The sequence below is a fragment of the Ambystoma mexicanum genome, chromosome 12, assembly GCF_040938575.1.
Source record: "Ambystoma mexicanum isolate Mex_15411 chromosome 12, UKY_AmexF1_1, whole genome shotgun sequence".
Classification (NCBI taxonomy): Eukaryota; Metazoa; Chordata; class Amphibia; order Caudata; family Ambystomatidae; genus Ambystoma; species Ambystoma mexicanum.
In genome coordinates, this window is record NC_090936.1 from 810,303,095 (window position 1) to 810,320,674 (window position 17,580).

Sequence of the window (17,580 nt, forward strand, 5' to 3'; positions counted from 1 at the left end):
TTATTTGAGAATTTAAACAATATATATATATATATATATATATCACACTGTATAATAAATTAATAATTGAATATCACACTTAATCTGATATGATAAAGATTAACAACGGAGAATCTGGCACTAGCACACTTCTTTATAATCACTAAGGAGTTGACATGAAATGGATAAGGTAGCACACTGGTAAATAGGGACAGAAGAATAATGTGGTAGAGAATGCTTTATAAGGTTCAGATGGATGTAATGTTGAATGAAAATGCAATACAGAAAATACTCAATATGATTTCAACAAAACAATGTAATCACTTTTCTCTGGCAATTCTCTTCCCCCTTTATGCAATGCAAGGAAATGGAAGGAAAGCACACAGTTCTCAGAAATGCAATCAAATGTAATTCAGTTCACCCCAGCAAGCTTAGACTACAGAAATTTGAAACACAGGCCCAAAATGCTTTTATATGTGATAGCAATATATTGGAAAATGTGCTAAAATAATTTTAATTCCCTCTGGAGGTTCAGGTTGAGGATTAGTTGGTTTAAATTAGTTCAGGCTTACTTTAGCAATGTTCTAGGAATGATTGGCAGGTTAAACGAATTTTTGGCAAATGAAAGCAAGGAAGCTGCTGTTTTCACACGTGGAGAAATTTGCAAATTGCGGTAAAATTCGCGAGTGCATTTTTCGCGATTGCGGCAAAAGTATAGGGGGTAGGAATGCGGTTCTAGGTTCGTTGAAAAGCCAAGATTCCCAGCTTTCAGAGGAAAGTTACTGTAAGTCTCTAAGACAAACGGTCACGGAGATATGAGCGATATGGTAAAGGTCGTTTTTCAGATTTGAAATTTTAAAAGTTCAAAGTGACAAGTGACAGCTAGCAACTAAAAATGACAGGTGACAGTTTTGCAAAATGACAGGTGACAGTTAGGAGGCAGTTCTGGTTAGATTAAAATAGATTGAATTATATTATTTTAACTAAGAGATTGGTTCTGCACAGTTCTGCTAGGTACTCACAACATATTTTAAAATAGGCCTCGCCACGGACGGTTTCTGCGCACAGCGTCGGGGTCAGCTCTACTCTGCTGGTCTGGTCTGGGTCTCTGGTTCTGATCAGGTCTGTGGGTCCGGATACAGCGGTCTCCGGTTCAGCTGGTCTCTCTCTGGATACAACACTGCTCTCTGGCAAATGGCAAGAGTTCTTTCTGCACAGCTTTCTCTGGACCCAGCGCTGATCTGCACTGCTCCTGGATGCTGCTATCGCTGTTAGGTTTGCTGGATGCTGAGGCCCACTGAGAAGAGTTCTCAGTTTGTGGGTTTAGGCCCTTGCTTTGGGTTCTGAATCAAGTTCTTTGGAGTTTTAAAGTCTAATTGTTGAATCTAGTATCTTCTGGATGTTGTGTGGTCAGGCAGAGCGCGTTGCAGCAAATGGAATTGAATCTCCCTATCTGTCCTGACTGTCTGCTTTTATGTGTTTTGAAAGTGGGTGTGTGTGCAGCATCACTAGCCAGCCCCTCTCTCAACTGCCCATTGGCCCAATTCTCCCCACTCCCATGATTGGGGAAGGAACTGTGAGTCAGAGTGATGCTGTAGGTTTTATGGGTCAGAGGATCCTCCCCTGGTCAGTTTGCCCACACAATCTATATTTGATCAAAATGCACACTTCATAGATACACAGTGGTTTGAAATTACATGCACCCATCATGCATTTACTGATGGTATACCCTGTCCAAATCTGCTCTTCCTGGGAGCTTGCATTCAGAAATGGCAACATTTGCACTTTTTAACTGGTTTCGTAATATCGGACATTACCCCAAATTTATACACATGTGCGCAAGGAGTATGGACATTACTTGATGAAGTGTCAGATTTTTAACATGCATACATTTTAAGTAATACCCTCTTAACTGCTAGCTTGCCCCCAGATCATACCACCGGTTCTAAAAACCTTTTAAAATGTGGGCAGAAAAATCACAAGAATTATGGTATCATTTAAATAATTAGGACAAGTCCGTACTATGAGTTATTCATCTTTTTCTAAAACCATATTCTGGCTACAGGGGTGTGGTTTCCCAAGTCACATGGTGTAGAAACCAGTTTGTCCAGTTTCTGCCAGGCTCAGAGGCCCTGCCCCTCCCAGCTTCTGCCAAGAGGAAGCTGTTTTACGGTCCCCCAATAAACCATCTGCCTGGGCCCTGGAAGGCCCATTGTTCAAGAGGAAGCCATTTATGGCCACTTCAATAAACCCTCTGCCTGGGTCCTATGTTTAGTCTCTAGCAGTCCCTTGGTAATTCAATCAGAGAAGTGTCATATCCCTTTTGGTGGGACAGCAAAAGGCAGCTAGGCCTGGGAACTGCTGTGGATCCAGTTTCACTCCAATTGGGGGGAAGTTGTCAAGCAGAATCCAGTTCCTTAAGCCAGGCCCCAGCTAATGTCACTTTTAGTTACCCAGTTTTCTGCATTCAAATAAAACTAACCATTTTTACATATGCAGCTAGAATGCTGATTCTAAGTTTAAAACTATGACATTTAAACAATTGCAACCTATCTGACACTCAAAAGCAGGTCACTCATTTCTTTTAAACATTTAGATTTTTAGTGTCTTTCAGTCCAAATTTACTTAAACTGCTGAAATCCACAGCTCAGCCAGTCTTGTTATAAACCTTCAAGTCACTTCAGAATATAACTTTACATTGTATCCACCTCTCAGTAAGTCTTTCTTTGGCCTGCTTTGGGTTCATTTATTCAGTTTTACACAAATGTCTGGTGTTGTTTTAAAACGCCGGCTTTCTGATAGTGGTGAGTGCTGGTAATGCACCCATTTTTGGGATTTAAGAAAATGAATTCCCCACAATTCTAGGTTGCTTTTGGCAATCAGCATTGCCATTCCCAATGGTTTCAGACTACTGTGTGGGTAGTCCAATGGTGGTTTTAGGCAGTGCCCTTCTGTGCCCATAACATCGGCAAAAATGAGTGGCAGCCTATTCTTCATGCATTTCCCTGTGCATTTTCTGGGAAGCTCTGGCCATCATGATGTTTTCCATGTCAGTACTGCACAGTTTTGAGCTAGGGCTCAGATGCATGGATAAAAATATCCCACAAGCCCCCCTCTTGCGATGGCCATTCTGTTTCACTGATGGGACTCGCAAGACCTGGGATGTTTCCTCATCTTCTTCCAATAGATGGCACAGTTCAGCATCTTTTCCTCCATCCGGTCGGATCGATCGGATCTCCTCACCGGTCCTGATGGGTGTATTGGGCGGTACACTGGGCCCCTTGCGTCTCTGCTCCCGGTCTCCGGATCGTCCTCCTTGGCCCGTCTCCAGGTTTTCTTTCTCCTAGGACGACAAAGGAAGAGCGGCAATACCTATTCATGGACATTTCTCCCCACCATTGATATAGTGGGGTGGCATATAAATTTATAGTCAAAACATATGAACATGCACATTTCTTTTTGCATTCAAAAACGAAAACACCCACATTGAGAAACTCAGAATTTGATAGGCGATATGTAGGATATTTTAAGTTAGAACTGAATTAATCTGAGACAGCACCCTCTAGGACTCCAGAGGATTCCTCCAGTTGTTGCAAAGTGTGCCTGGGATGGCAACACTTCAACTGGTTAATGTGGACCCACTTGTCTTCCCCCTCTGCCAAACCGCCTTTGGGGATGCGGATCTTGTAGGCCACAGGGGAGATTTTGTCTATAATCTCAAAGGGTCTCTTCCATGTAGGCAAACATTTTCGCTGTTTGGCCTGGTTCCTTTGGAAATTGTATAGATAGACCCGGTCCCCCACCTGATATTCCTTCCTGGAAGTCTTCAGGTCATAGTGGGTCTTCATGCTATCAGCTGATCTTTCTAGATTCCGCTGAGCATAAGCAAAAGCATGTTGAAGGTGTTTCCTTAAATTCTCCACATACTCGTGAGTTGTGGAGGCATTTATTAGGGTCTGCTCTTGGGTCCTGTAGAGCAAATGCTGAGGAAGCACCATCTTGCGCCCAGTCATCAACTCAAATGGTGACATTTTGGTTGCAGATGAAGGGGTAGATCTGATGGCCATTAGGACCAGAGGTAATCGGATATCCCAACTTGGCCCAGAATCTGCCACAAACTTCTTTAATATGCTCACAATGGTTCGGTTATATCTCTCTACTGCCCCAGAAGAAGCTGGCCGGTAAGCAATATGCAACTTCCTTTTGACCCCCAGTATCTCCCACATCTTTGTCATTACTTCACTAGTGAAGTGGCTACCCCTGTCTGACTCAATCCTTTGAGGTAGACCGAAACGGGAAAAGATGTGGTTAATCATCAGGGCAGCTGCAGTTTCTGCCTTGCAATTTGGGGCTGGGAGACATTCCACCCACTTGGTAAACAAGCATGTACTTATTCCCCCTAGCAGAGCGAATCACGGGGCCTACAAAGTCGATTTGTAAATCTGACCATGGCAGGGTCATCCCCCTCTTTTGGAGAGGCGCACGGTGTGTGAGGGATGATGGCTGAAATTGTGCACACACAAGACACCCCTTCAAGTATTGGTCAAGGTCCTGCCCCATGTGTGGCCAGTATGCAACCTCTCTTAAGATTTCCAATGTTGTGTGAAACCCCCTATGACCGGCGGTGGCCGCATCATGGGCGTGACTTAACATCAGGCTTCGGAATGAGATAGGAACCACCCACTGATCATGGCTTTGGATTTCCTTACCAGCAAGCCGTCTTGGATTCGGACCATTTTTGGACATTTCATCAACACTTTTAGGTCCTCTTTCCCAATGTAATCGGTATCCGTCAGGGGAAAGTTCTCAGGGTCCTCAATGTGCTGGTAAAATTTACCAATTATTGGATCCCCTTTCTGAGCTGTAATTAAATCAGCATCAGGGGTCTCCTTACTCCATTGTGCAATTGAAAGATCATTGTGAGCATTTATCTGGGACCTAGTGATAGCAGTGACCTGGATTCCCCCAACAGGGACTCAATCTCAATTAGATCCCCTTGGATGGCCCCGGTTTTAGCCAGCTGATCAGCTAAGTCATTTCCAGTTTTGTCTGGTCCCTCTACTTTGGAATGACCCTAGATCTTCTTCCAATAGATGGTCATCTCATTCGAGGTGACCAGATCATCAATGTTTTGGATCAACTTCCCATGTTTCAAGGGTTTGTTGTTAGCAAATAACATGCCTCTGGTTTTCCAATTAACCAGGTGCTCCACGAACCCGTTCCGTACATAATCCGAATCTGTGATTATGACCAGTTCGCGGAGTTGATGCTGGATAGCAGTGAGGATGGCCTGATGCACAGCCATCAATTCTGCCACCTGACTACTTCGGGGACCAATTTTGTATCCAGCGGAGGGTTCTGGGGACTCATTCACCCATGCATTCCCTACGCTGGCCACCAGTTCTTTCTCCCCGTTGTTGTCAACATGGTACGATCATCCATCCACATAGACAGTGGGCATTCCCTCACACTTGTCTTCTTCAAAGACTTTGTGTGGGGAATTAAGGTATGCCTCCGTGTTGTCCTTGATTTTTAGACTTTCGTCCTCGAGACAGTTTTCTCTGGCACAATCATGCAAGTCAGCCAGACCTTGCGCGAGGGGACTCTTCTTGTTTTGGCCATATCTGACCTCCACAGGAAAGCCTTGCATTGAGAGAATCCAGGAAGTAATTCGGGAATTACTCACATTTCCGGCCCGGATTCTATCACTTTGGAGATATTGCAGAGGCTGGTGTGGAGTCTCCACTATGATGTGTTCCCCCTGGATAAACGGGCGGTAATTCTTCAATGCCCACACCGTTGCCAGGAGTGCCTTCTCACAATCGTTGAATTTTTCCTCCACAGAGGATAAAGTTTTGCTCGCATAGGAGATTACTTTATTGACCTTGTCATGCTTTTGGTATAATACCGCCGTCAAGCACGTATTAGAGAACCCCGTCTCCAGGAAGAACTCCTTGTTTCTGACAGGGTAAGCTAGGCAGGGCGCTTGTGAGAGGCTTCTTTTGAGTTGTCTTACTGCCTCAGCTTGTTCTGGACCCCATTCCCACTTGACCCCCCCCTTCAAGAGATGAATCAGGGGTCTGGTGATCTCTGCGTAGCCCTCAATGAACTTTCTGCTGTAATTAGTCAGTCCAAGGAGGCTCCTTAGTTCCCTCAGAGTTGTGGGGTCTTTCAGTTTCTGAAGTGCTTCCACTTTCTTTTCCTGGGGACAGAGACCCTGAGGAGTAATCTCATGCCCCAAGAAATTAACACGGGTTCTACACCACTGTGCTTTCTGAAAGGAAAGTTTTGCTCCGGCGGCCCTCAACTGGGTCAGAACATAACGGATCTCCACTATGTGTTCCTCCACAGATGAACTTTTGATGAGGACATCATCTACATAAGCCAGATTACCCCTTGCACCCAGGTCGGGCATGGCCTTGTGTAGGAAAATGTTGAATTCATTGCCGGAGTTGAGGTATCCGAAGGGAGTCCGGGTCCATGTGTACTGCTGGCCCCCAAAGGTAAAAGCCAGTTTGTATTGGTCCTCCCTGCTGACAGGCACGGTCCAGTATCCATTGGTCAGGTCTATTGCAGTGAATACCTGTGACCCCTGAATCTGGGCCAGCCCTTGGTCAATGTAGGGAAGAGGCCATCGGGAAGTATGGACCCGTTTGTTGAGCTCCCCAAGGTCGGCGCAGAGTCTCCACTGGCCGTTTGGCTTCAATATTCCCAGCACCGGATTATTGAAGGTGCTGTGGACTGGACGGATTATTCCCTGGGACTCAAGGTTCTTAATTATTTCAGTAAGGGACTCCATTGATGCGAGAGGCAAGCGATATTGCTTCACAAACACAGGAGTCATGCCAGGGTCCGTGGGGATTGTTGTTGTGTGGATGTCAGTGCGACCACAGTCATATGAGTCTACCGCAAAGAGATCTTGGAAATCCAAGAAAACTTGTTTCAACTTTTGCTTTTGTTCCAGAGTCACACAGGCATCAGCTAGGTTGACTCTCTCTTCCACCATCTGCCTGAAGCCTGGAAAGACTTCTGGTTTGGCTATCTTCGCGGCCTCCTCCAGCTGGGTGGAGAAGTCCCTGGTCAGAGTGCTGATTTGGACCGGAGGCTTCAGGTGGGACAGGCAGCCCTCATGGACCTGGAAAATCACCTCATCCCTCCTGAAGTCACAAGTCACATCTTCCTTACCATAGGGGCAGGAAGTGTACACCAGGAAGTTCCCCCCATGCCGGGTAAAAATCCTGTCTGGTGTTGTATTGTCATCACTATCACTGTCAAAGCAGTCCTTGGGGATTGGCCCTAACAGTTCATTACCTAAATCGATGGAAAAATGTCGGTCATCAACCGCCATTCCAATAATGGTGCCTGCGGCTAGAGTAATACTCTTTAAGTCGCTGTTATCCACCTCTATTAGAATGGTGTCATGTTCTATGTTGACTAATGGTGTTGGGTTTACCCCTAACCCTTGCTGTTGGAGAGAAGCATTTAGATGTATGTAAGCATCAGGGTTTTTCAAATGTTGTCCTCTTTTAACTTTCACTTCCAGGGAGAATTGTCGGGTCCTTTCTGGGATGGTGACTTCCTCTTTGATCTGAATTTCAACTGCATGAGGTAGCAATTGAGCTGACCTAAATGCTTTTTCTGGATCATCAAAGCCAATGGGATTGTCCGCTAATCGGGACCAAGCTTTGAAGTTTATTAGGTCCAAACTAATGGCAAAGCGATTGAGAATGTCACTGCCTAAGTAAAAGGCGGCAGTGACGTCTCGCACGACCCAACAATTATGGACTATGCTCGTGTTGCCAATGAAGATTGAGCATACACCTGCTTGGCAGGAGATGTTTGGAATTGGGTGCTTCCAGGTCCATTTCCCATTTGTCTATCAGTTTGAATGTGGGAATGGCTGGATCTTTTGGGAGTTGGCGGAACATGGCTTCGCTGATGAAGCTCTTACCGTTGTTCACACACACTCGAGCGAGAACAGAGTCCTTCCCATCATTTAACTGGACAGGGATGAACAACTGCTCTCCAATTTGCTGAATATCAGCCAGGCTCTGAGCTGATTTCACATCTTTCTGGACTATAGCAGTGGGAGTTTCTGATTGTGGATTAGTATAGAATTTCAGAGTGTTTCCTTCCAGCGTGGAATACCACTTTAGACTGGAAGGAAGGTTGATTTTCAGAAATAGAGAGGACCCTCCATCACCAGTCTGTTGTCCTACTGCTATTACCATCACGTCTGGAATTTGGCTATTCTGGAAGTGAAATTCTACTTGGTCAGATTTTTGTTCAACCATGTGGCAGGTGCTGTTTAAACTAACATGGTTGACACTCTGTTTTAATTTTATTGGTCGGCTAGTCTGGGTCCAGAGGACCTTGTTTACGCAATCTATTAAGGGTGACAACCTCCTCAGGAGGTCATTCCCCAGTAAACAAGGGTTGCCCTCTGAAGTCACTACTATGACCGGGTGTTTCACCTTGTGTCGCCCGATCTTAATATCCAAGTCTGCAGTCCCCTCAATGGGAATTTCCTTCCCGTCAAAGTTCTGCAGTTGTCCAGGAAGAGAGGTGAGAGGAATTCGGTAATTCTCTCCCCTTGCTGCATTCAGTTCGTCAAAGGCCCTTCTGGACAGAAGGGTAGCTTGAGATCCAGTGTCCACCAGTGCCAAAATTGTACCCTGCCCCTGTACTTGTACCGGGGCATAGTATCTTCCCTCCTTCTCCTCAAGGGGGCACAGATAATGCACATTTTTGGACAACTGGTGGGCTAACTTTCTGGTTTTGGACATCGCAAGAGAAGAAATTTGGGCAGAATTCTGTGGAGAACCTTGGGAATCTGAAAGAAAAAGTTGGCAACTGGAGATCAGAGCCATTGTGGGTTCCCCTGGTTCCGGTTCTGGGCCGCCCCGTCCTTTTTGGAGGCAGTCATCAGGATGGGTTTGAACCAGGGGATTTCGGTATTGTGGGTTCTGGGATGAGATGATGGGCGGCGGTAGCTCAGTCTCCATATCTCCCAGTCTGAATTGACATCCCTTGGGACCCATTTTTCCTTGGGAGAAGTTGCCCCATCTCTGAAGGAGAAGATCCTTTCCCCAGGATCCTCTGGGGATCCCTCTCCTTCAAATTGGAAGATCTGTATTTCTTCCACAAAACGGGTCTGTTTGGGTCTTTTGTTTCTCCTACCCCCCTCTGCTCCTTAGGAGGCAGACTTTCAGGGGCAAGAGATTTTGTTTCCGGTTCCTGGGTTTCCAAGTGAGGAAGGAAGCTTCCTCCAAGGCTTTACACCCCCCTTCCCTTTGTGCCTCCTCCCTGGGAACCGGTGAGTTATCGGGGTGCTGCCCCTGTCATTGTTCTGGAGCACCAGGTCCAGAGTTGGGTGCGTTCTGCGCTGGCATGCCGATCTGAGGGTTCTGCTGAGCCCTCAGTATGTGACCCAGATCCCGCGCCATGTTTTGAACCTGGCGCTCTAACTGGGAAACCCGCTCAGGCTGATACGGGGCCCTGTTTTCTCCCCTGGGCTGATCCCGGGAAGGGTAGCTATCCCTTCTTTGGTAGTACCCCTGGTTGGGAAGATTTGGACACCCCTCCACCCTTGGCCTCCCCTCTCCCGGATTCGGTTGTCTGGGCTCAGGGAATTGGGGAAAGAAGGGTGGAGGATTTTGGGGCTGGAAGTTGGGTGGATACCTGGGGAAGAAGTTCTGCCCAGGGTTTGGTGAGTTTCTGCCCTCCTGTGAGAAGTTGGGAGGGAAGTTCTCTGGGTTAGGTGCTTGGCTGGATCCCCCCCCTTGGGCTGGAGGAGTCCACACATAACCCAGGATGGGTCTGTTTCCCTTGTAAAGGGGGCTTACATAATCAGGAGAGCGAGGGACCCCATTTGTGGGGCTGCCTCCCTGGCTCCCTGTCTGTGACTGGCCCGAGGACCTTCTGGGCCTAGCATTATTAGGTGCAGGTAGGTTTTTAGGCCCCCCCATCTCCAAATCTAAAACGGGGGTGACCTTTACCTCTGCCACCTTGGCAGCAGCAGGGGTGTTGTTGGCTTTGGGGTTTTTGGGCGCATTATTTTTATTTTCTATTGGCTTCTGCACCTCATAGATCCGGGTAGCCTGTTCGATGACCCAGTCTAAAGATCTTTTCTCATGAAAATCTCTCACGAGCTGGGTCATTATATATTTGGGCAAGGCATGGAAAAATGTATTGACAAATTCTCTGCTGTCTGTGCGCACCCTTCTGGTGGTCTGCGCAAAGGCACGTTTCAGTTCTTGCACAAACTCTTGTGGGGCCTGATCCTCCCCACACTGCAAATTGTAGGCTGCCTTGCGAGCCTCTTGGGGATTTCTGTGAACAGAAAAATGTTTTAATATGGCCGCCCTATAAGTGGACCACCTGGAATGATTTTGGTCCTCCAGCCCTGCAAAGAAACTGGAGTACTCTGGGGAGAATGTCCACTTTACATATTGGATACAGCTTTGGCTATCCTTCAAATGAAAAGTCTCCATCATTTGCTCATAGAGCTCCAAGTGTTCCCAAACAGAGTACTTGGCGTTCTTATGATAAGGCGTGATGACACTCCTGATTGCCTTAATCTGTTTCAATGGGTCCTTAATCAAGGCCCTTTTTGCCTTATTGGCCTTTTTGGTTCGGGTAACCCTTGTCCATTCGTCCTCTGACTCAGAGGCACTGCTCCCAGAGGTTCCTGTCTGATCTTCCAGGTTTTCCCGGATTCTGCGAGCCTGGGAATGGCTGGCAGAATGTGGGGACCTGGTCTCCTGTGTCCTGTACCGTTCAGAGGAGTCTTCAGATTCCTCTTTGCTGCCAGGATTTGATGGGTACCCCCCCCACTGACCTAACTGGGCAGAGGTTTTCAGGATGCCCTTAATGGGCCTACTCTCCTGGGGTTCCCCACTAAATTGCACTGTGCTTGGGTGCCCATACCCGGATGCCCGCCCATCCATTCCTGGGAGGTACTGGCCTATGAGCCCCATGCTTCTGGCTGGATAGTAATCTGCCATCCCTGTGGCCCGGTGCTCATGTGCGCCAGGGGACATGGGGGTGGCAGAGTCCAGGGACTGAGAGAGATAAAGGCCTCTGGTACTAGGGCTCCTGAGGTTATGCTCAGGAGTTTCCCTTTCCCAGCGAACTTGGTCTCTATCCGCCCCTGCTCCCTGTTGCAATGCAAGAGCCTGCGCCTTCAGTTCCTCAGTTAAGGCCTTACTAGACTCTATCAGTCTCTCCTGCATCGCTACCTGTTGTTGGAGCCTATCATTGTGCTGGCAGAGAGCCTCGTTTTCTCTCTGTGCCTCCTGATTGGTCCTGGAGTACTGGGCCAGTCTCTGCTGCAGGAGGGTTACCTCCTGAGCTGTGTCCCTATTGGCCTGCTCCTTTCTTGCTAGAGCATCCTCCACCCTCCTGGTGTGCTCTAACAAGTTCTGGTGTTCTTTTTGGAGGTCACCCAGTCCCTGGTGGGCCAGGTGATTTTCTTCCATTTTTCTTTTTAAGTGGCAGACTTCCTGGCCTAAGGTGTCCCTTTCCTGACTAAGAGTCTGCATCTGTACAGTCAGGTCGTCCCTTTGCCTTTGGAAGGCACCAGCTTTCTGGCGCTCCTGATCAAACTCTGCCTGGGTATCCAGGTCTTTCAGAATCAGTTTATTGCTCTCTGCCTTCTCCCTATCTAGGTGGCTTTGCAGGGTGACTACCTGCTCAGCACATACCCTATTGAAGTCTAACTGTTGCTCCAGCTTTTTCTGGCTCTGCAGTAGGGAGTCCAAACCTTCTTGGTACTCCTTCTGCAATGCCAGAAATCTGGTATCCTGGTCAGCCTTTTCCTGTTTCAGGATGTCCATATCCCTCTTTATTTTAATGATGTGCTGTCTACTCTCATTTTCTGACTCCTGGCTCCCCTGCAGCCTCTGCTCAGAAGAGACCAGATCAGATTGGACCTTCTCTAACGCCATCTGTCGCTTATTCGCCAGATCTTGGCTTTCAGTACATTTATCCTGCATGTCTCCCATATATAGGTACAGGTATGCCGCTATCCTAACCATCTTGTCTTGTTCATCCTTAGCTTTAGGAGCCATGTATAGTTCACTCAGGGCCACATGTAAGGGACCCTGATCTCTCCATGTATCTGACCCTGTTTCCGTGACCTGTTGCGTGATGGCCTGCAACCAGACCATGCGGTCCTGGTGAGTCCACTCACCTCTCACAAAAAACTTATGTAAGAAGTGCTCTCTGGCTATTTTCATGTCTACTAAGGTCGTCATTCTGGAATTTGAGTTCCTTCCTGACTTACAGAAGTTTGTATTTTATTTTTGCAAAACAGACCTTTTCCTTAGAGCGTTCCTTTGAGGAGTGCTTTACAGCGTAACACAGCGTGGTGATCCGACCGGATATGTGTATCTGGTCAGCTGGCACGCTGTATTAATCTGCACAAGTGATAGATCTAATCCGGAATCCCCGGCTACGAGCCCCCAATTTGTAAGAGGATTCAATTCAACACTACAGCTAAGTCAACGCCTAGTCTAGAAGACTGAATGAAAGCCCTTATTGATATATCTTTATGTCCAGTTCATGCGTTCTGGATGACTACCCCTCTATAACACCCCTCTCTTGGAATCCCCCTGAACCCACTGAGCCACGAAGTAGTTCTGTTTTGCAAGTTAAAAGGTTTATTTGAGAATTTAAACAATATATATATATATATATATCACACTGTATAATAAATTAATAATTGAATATCACACTTAATCTGATATGATAAAGATTAACAATGGAGAATCTGGCACTAGCACACTTCTTTATAATCACTAAGGAGTTGACATGAAATGGATAAGGTAGCACACTGGTAAATAGGGACAGAAGAATAATGTGGTAGAGAATGCTTTTTAAGGTTCAGATGGATGTAATGTTGAATGAAAATGCAATACAGAAAATACTCAATATGATTTCAACAAAACAATGTAATCACTTTTCTCTGGCAATCCCCTCCCCCCTTTATGCAATGCAATGAAATGGAAGGAAATCACACAGTTCTCAGAAATGCAATCAAATGTAATTCAGTTCACCCCAGCAAGCTTAGACTACAGAAATTTGAAACACAGGCCCAAAATGCTTTTATATGTGATAGCAATATATTGGAAAATGTGCTAAAATAATTTTAATTCCCTCTGGAGGTTCAGGTTGAGGATTAGTTGGTTTAAATTAGTTCAGGCTTACTTTAGCAATGTTCTAGGAATGATTGGCAGGTTAAACGAATTTTTGGCAAATGAAAGCAAGGAAGCTGCTGTTTTCACACGTGGAGAAATTTGCAAATTGCGGTAAAATTCGCGAGTGCGTTTTTCGCAATCGCGGCAAAAGTATAGGGGGTAGGAATGCGGTTCTAGGTTTGTTGAAAAGCCAAGATTCCCAGCTTTCAGAGGAAAGTTACTGCAAGTCTCTAAGACAAACGGTCACGGAGATATGAGCGATATGGTAAAGGTCGTTTTTCAGATTTGAAATTTTAAAAGTTCAAAGTGACAAGTGACAGCTAGCAACTAAAAATGACAGGTGACAGTTTTGCAAAATGACAGGTGACAGTTAGGAGGCAGTTCTGGTTAGATTAAAATAGATTGAATTATATTATTTTAACTAAGAGATTGGTTCTGCACAGTTCTGCTAGGTACTCACAATATATTTTAAAATAGGCCTCGCCACGGACGGTTTCTGCGCACAGCGTCGGGGTCAGCTCTACTCTGCTGGTCTGGTCTGGGTCTCTGGTTCTGATCAGGTCTGTGGGTCCGGATACAGCGGTCTCCGGTTCAGCTGGTCTCTCTCTGGATACAACACTGCTCTCTGGCAAATGGCAAGAGTTCTTTCTGCACAGCTTTCTCTGGACCCAGCGCTGATCTGCATGGCTCCTGGATGCTGCTATCGCTGTTAGGTTTGCTGGATGCTGAGGCCCACTGAGAAGAGTTCTCAGTTTGTGGGTTTAGGCCCTTGCTTTGGGTTCTGAATCAAGTTCTTTGGAGTTTTAAAGTCTAAATGTTGAATCTAGTATCTTCTGGATGTTGTGTGGTCCGGCAGAGCGCGTTGCAGCAAATGGAATTGAATCTCATTATCTGTCCTGACTGTCTGCTTTTATGTGTTTTGAAAGTGGGTGTGTGTGCAGCATCACTAGCCAGCCCCTCTCTCAACTGCCCATTGGCCCAATTCTCCCCTCTCCCATGATTGGGGAAGGAACTGTGAGTCAGAGTGATGCTGTAGGTTTTATGGGTCAGAGGATCCTCCCCTGGTCAGTTTGCCCACAAAATCTATATTTGATCAAAATGCACACTTCATAGATACACAGTGGTTTGAAATTACATGCACCCATCATGCATTTACTGATGGTATACCCTGTCCAAATCTGCTCTTCCTGGGAGCTTGCATTCAGAAATGGCAACATTTGCACTTTTTAACTGGTTTCGTAATATCGGACATTACCCCAAATTTATACACATGTGCGCAAGGAGTATGGACATTACTTGATGAAGTGTCAGATTTTTAACATGCATACATTTTAAGTAATACCCTCTTAACTGCTAGCTTGCCCCCAGATCATACCACCGGTTCTAAAAACCTCTTAAAATGTGGGCAGAAAAATCACAAGAATTATGGTATCATTTAAATAATTAGGACAAGTCCGTACTATGAGTTATTCATCTTTTTCTAAAACCATATTCTGGCTACAGGGGTGTGGTTTCCCAAGTCACATGGTGTAGAAACCAGTTTGTCCAGTTTCTGCCAGGCTCAGAGGCCCTTCCCCTCCCAGCTTCTGCCAAGAGGAAGCTGTTTTACGGTCCCCCAATAAACCATCTGCCTGGGCCCTGGAAGGCCCATTGTTCAAGAGGAAGCCATTTATGGCCACTTCAATAAACCCTCTGCCTGGGTCCTATGTTTAGTCTCTAGCAGTCCCTTGGTAATTCAATCAGAGAAGTGTCATATCCCTTTTGGTGGGACAGCAAAAGGCAGCTAGGCCTGGGAACTGCTGTGGATCCAGTTTCACTCCAATTGGGGGGAAGTTGTCAAGCAGAATCCAGTTCCTTAAGCCAGGCCCCAGCTAATGTCACTTTTAGTTACCCAGTTTTCTGCATTCAAATAAAACTAACCATTTTTACATATGCAGCTAGAATGCTGATTCTAAGTTTAAAACTATGACATTTAAACAATTGCAACCTATCTGACAATCAAAAGCAGGTCACTCATTTCTTTTAAACATTTAGATTTTTAGTGTCTTTCAGTCCAAATTTACTTAAACTGCTGAAATCCACAGCTCAGCCAGTCTTGTTATAAACCTTCAAGTCACTTCAGAATATAACTTTACATTGTATCCACCTCTCAGTAAGTCTTTCTTTGGCCTGCTTTGGGTTCATTTATTCAGTTTTACACAAATGTCTGGTGTTGTTTTAAAACGCCGGCTTTCTGATAGTGGTGAGTACTGGTAATGCACCCATTTTTGGGATTTAAGAAAATGAATTCCCCACAATTCTAGGTTGCTTTTGGCAATCAGCATTGCCATTCCCAATGGTTTCAGACTACTGTGTGGGTAGTCCAATGGTGGTTTTAGGCAGTGCCCTTCTGTGCCCATAACATCGGCAAAAATGAGTGGCAGCCTATTCTTCATGCATTTCCCTGTGCATTTTCTGGGAAGCTCTGGCCATCATGATGTTTTCCATGTCAGTACTGCACAGTTTTGAGGTAGGGCTCGGATGCATGGATAAAAACATCCCACACTCTTTGACCGTACATGTCTCGTGTATGCATATTACACAATAGCCTCTTATGCTACCAGGACATGTATTTATAAAAATTACAAGCCGCTCCATAAATACACGAGATGTGTATTTATAAAATTAACAAGCCGTTCCACAAGTCAGGAACTCCAGAACAAAACTCTCTGACCATACATGCCTCGTGTATATAAATTACACAATAGTCTCTTATGCTACACGAGACGTGTATTTATAAAAATTGCAAGCTGCATATGGACCCTGATGCGAGGTCTGCTGCACACCCACATTGTACAATCACACAATGGGACTGACCTTCAATAAGGGACGATCCCTGGGCACATGACCGAGTGGGAGCACAGCTGGCTCTGAATCGGGCCCTACATGGGTCCCCATAGTAACCAATACAACGAAGACACTGTGCAAGAGAGTGCACACATCGTTTCTCACGATCGCGCTTCCTGAACTCACAGGATTGGCTGCTGTCACCACGCCTTGGAACCGACACACGCGCGGTATCTAGGGATGCCACTACATACACAACGGCACCCTCCGCCTGCGTTTCTATAGACACGGCCGAAGCGCGCTCAACGCTAGCCGGTCAGCGCACCTTCCCTGCACAGGAGGCACAACTGAGCCCACTTACAAGGTAGGGAGTCTAAGTTTGTCCATTCCCCGCCGCACCCTAATCATGTACAGATAACTTAATGGCATGTGTGCATGCACGAGGTGAGGGCATATCCAAAAATACATATATATATATATATATATATATATATATATATATATATATATATATATATATATATATATATATATATATATATATATATTACATGGCCACGATAGTGGCCATGTAGTTATGGTTAAATTGCTGTTTCCATAGGAAGAGCACTTTTTGGGCGGCTTATAACTTCGCTCTCCCTGTACGAATCCTCACCAAACTTTGCGAAAAAAGTATTTGGGTCACTCTGAATTTTTTTGCAAAGTTTGGTGAGGATTCATCCGGGGGGGCAAAGTTATAGGGGGGTCCCAAAACTTTTTTTTTTCCCATAGACTGAATGGGAAATAATTTTTGCTCGCGTCTACAGCCCAACCGCTGGACGGATTTTCACCAAATTTGGACCAGGAGCAGCGGCTTGGTCCCGAAAGCGTGCTTTTGCAAATTTGTTGAAAATCCGTCCAGTAGTTTTTTTTAAAATGACCAAAAAGTAGGTAAAAAAAAATTAGTGATATCTGTGTTCGGTCCGCGGACGGACTTCCCTGTTCGCTCTGCGGACAGGACGGTGATTGGGCCAGCAGCTTGCGTGATGTCCGCGGATGTCTGCTCTCTCATTGGATGCGGTGAAAGTGTGCAGTGCGTCTGGCTTCAGAGACGCCCGCCATCTTTCTTTCCCGCATGAGAGGCTTTGTCAGGTCAGCAGGAGCTTGTCTGTCTCTTGTTCCTCCCACCCCCGCTCATGCCCGTGTCTGCCCCACCCCCCGCTCATGCCCCGCGTGTCCTTTCTGTCCCCCCACCCCCGCTCATGCCCCGTGTGTCCTTCCTGTCTCCCCCACCCCCGCTCATGCTCCGTGTGTCCCCTGTTCGTCCAGCCCCCCGCTCACGCCATCGCACACGGTGGCCAGCGGAGGGCCAAGGAGCGGGATCTGCCGCACGAACTCATGTCTGTGCGGCATGTCCGTGTTTTTGTTTGTCCCCCCCACACCCTGCTCATGCCCCGTGTGTCTCTTTACCTCCCGCCCACCCCCCGCTCATGCCACGTGTGTCTCTCGACCTCCCCCCCACCCCCGCTCATGCCCCGTGTGTCTCCCTCCCCCCCACCCCGCTCATGCCCCGTGTGTCTCTATCCCTCCCACCCAC